Genomic DNA, 3,198 nt, shown 5'->3' on the forward strand with positions numbered 1-3,198 from the left:
AGTGCATAAGAGAACACGGAAGAATAAAAACAACTGATTCCAACTTCTTGTTTCTGATAGCAGTAGTCTTTAATTCTCCTGGTGAGATTGTTAACAGATACCACCAGACAGAACTTTCAAGACTTCCCTGGTCTAATCACGGAGACCATGTTACAGATATATGTATATGTTTAGGGCTGACCACTTGGAACTGGTACCAGTTCTCGTTTGCTTCTCTGTTGCTGTGATAAACACCAGGGCCAAAAGCAACCTGGGGAGGAAAGGGTTAGGTGTGGTGGCACATGCCTTCAAAATCCACCCCAGAAGGCAGAGGCAGATGGATATCTGCATTCCAAGCCAGCCAGGAATACATAGTATGACTCTGCTTTTAAAATAAATAAATAAACCAGACAGTGATGGCAGAGCAGGCAGATCTCTGTGAGTTTGAGGCCAGCCTGGTCTACAGAGTGAGTTCCAGGACAGTCAGGGCAACACAAGGCAACTCTGTCTCAAAAAACCAAATAAATAAATAAATGGATTTCAAGGCTTACAGGATACAACCATGATCAAGTGAAGCCAGAGGAAGAACTCGGCAGGAACTAAAGCAGAGACCATGGCAGAATGCTCCTTGTGGGATGCTGCTTATTGGCTTGCTCAGCTCCCTTTCTTCCAGACCAGGTCAGCCTGCATAGGGATGGCACACCACCCTTTGTAGGCTGGGACCTCCTACATCAATTAGAAATTAATAACATTCCTCACAGACATGGCTTCTGGCCAAACTGATCTGAGCAATTATTTGAGTTTCCTTCTTTCCATAGTTTTGTGTCAAGTTAACAGCTGAAACTAACTATGGCAGGATGAAAAGAGAATAAGAAAAAATTTCTAGCTAGGCATGGTGATTCGTGCTTTTAATTCCAGCCCCCAGGAGGTTCTCTGTGAGTTGGGAGTCAGCCTGGTCTACACAGTGAGTTTCAAGACAGCTAGGGCTACATACAGACTCTGTCTCAAAAAAGAAAAAAGAATTCCCAAACTGGATATATACTACATGCCCATAAGGAGGCAGAAGGATCAGGTGTTTGAGGTCACCCTTACATACATCTATTTGAGGACAGCCTGAGAAAAAGCCATTCTCCAAAACCAAAACTAATTGATGTTAGTGTCTTTGTCCATTTGGGCCATTATAACAGAATACCACAGACTAGGTAGCTTTTAAATAACAAACATTTCTCATAGTTATGGAGGTGATGGATCCTGAGATGAAGGATAGAGAGGAGAAAGGAAGTACTCCGAGGATCTTTTATAAGAGCAGGACTCCTCACAAGTACTGTCATTCATGGCCTAGTCATCTAGTCGCCTGCTTCCTGCCACCACACAGGAGGTTAAGATTTCACCAGCCTTCCATTCCAGCACTTAGGATGCAGTAGCAGGCAAAATATATGCATTTCAGGCCAGCCATAACTACATACAGAAACACGGCTCAAAAATTTTTGTCAACATATGAATTTTGGGTGAGACACTGTTACTCTGCAGCAGTTGGGATATAGAACTGTGGACGAATTTTTCCCCTTTATAATTAGCCTTGTACATTGTGATACATTATGTATGTAATTGAAAACTCATAATTTTGTTGCATTTTGTTTTTATCCAGTGCTTCAGCGTTTCTGGCCTCATGCATGCTAAGCAAGCACTGTACTGCTAAACTATGCCCACATACCAAATTAACACATTTTTTAAAGTGTGATACACTTGAAATGGTTCTCTATGAAGCAAATTAAAGCCTAATAGCAGTCTTTCTGTGTAAAGGTCAGTAACCATAGGAATTTCAGTGCCTTGATGTACAATATATATAAACAAGGATCAAAGGACAGCACAGTATGAAGTCAGTCTATTTGACCTGGCAGGGAATCTACCAATAATTCATATTGGTTTTGGATAATTACCCCTTATCACCGAGCCTGTAAACAGTACTTTCCTTGTTTTATTCTTGCCACATCATTTAAACTTCCCCCTATCATTTAACACAGGGCTTAGTGCAGAACAGGTCCTTGGCAGCATTTGTAACTCTGATTTCATTAAACTTCTGCCTTTTCTAACTTAACAAATCAGTTCCCTTAATCTCTTCAAATATAGGATGGTGCTGCTCCCTTATTAGTAATGTAACTACAGTATACCTGGAGTAATAATGTTTGACAGCTGTTTAACGACATATACACACGCACTCTTTCATAATAGTGTACGATATGTAGATAAAGAGAATGAACTTCGGAAAGACTAAATGGCACAGTTGGGGCTCATTGCACTATATCATTACTCAAATAAAATGTTTAAAATACCTGGAATTAAAGCTTTCCTAAACATAAGCCAAGTCAGTCCACTTCTAAAATAAAGCCATTAAAATTTTCATTTTTCAGAAGCCTTTTATAGGGCTTCATGTTGCAACACAAGGGGGCAGCACAGAAGAGTGCCTTCCCAGCTGATTCAAAAAGTGAGGGAATAGCCTGGTTATATAGCAAGGAGGAGGGTGCAGATGTGACATGCAAATGAAGAATTGTATTTGTACCAGTAACAGCAGTATTTCAAGTTCTACCAATCACAGGCCTCATTTTGCACCAAATATAAACTTTCTGCTGCACCATAGGGGAAACGCCTCCCCATATGACTGACATAGGTGAGCCAGGTCCTCTGATATTCCCTGAGGTTTGTCTTACATGGTGTCTTCCAGGGCTGGTGCAGTTTCTCTGGTGAGGTCATGCTGGAGAAAAGCTCTCTGTGAAGTGTTGTTCAGAGTGGCTGTAAAGAGCTGGGCAGTGGTGGTGCACACTTTTAATCCCAGCACTCGGCAGGCAGATCTCTGTGAGTTCAAGGCCAGCCTGGTCTACAGAGCAAGATCCAGGACAGGCACCAAAACTACACAGAGAAACCCTGTCTCGAAAAACCAAAAGCAAACAAACAACACCCCCCCCCAAAAAAACAAAAAACAAACAAACAAACAAACAAACAAAAAACAGAGTGGCTGTAAAGAACCTAAAAGAAGTGGGCCTGTTGGGCATAATGGATATGCCTATAACCCCAGCTACTCAGGAGACTGGGTGGAGATTGCAAGTTCCTGGCCAGCCTAAGTAATTTACCAAGACCTTGTCTCAAAAGAAAAAAGCAAAAAGGGCTGAGGACATAGCTCAGTCACAGAGCACTTACTTAAACATGTAAAGGGTTCTGAGG

The sequence above is a fragment of the Onychomys torridus genome, chromosome 2 (genome assembly GCF_903995425.1).
Source record: "Onychomys torridus chromosome 2, mOncTor1.1, whole genome shotgun sequence".
NCBI lineage: Eukaryota > Metazoa > Chordata > Mammalia > Rodentia > Cricetidae > Onychomys > Onychomys torridus.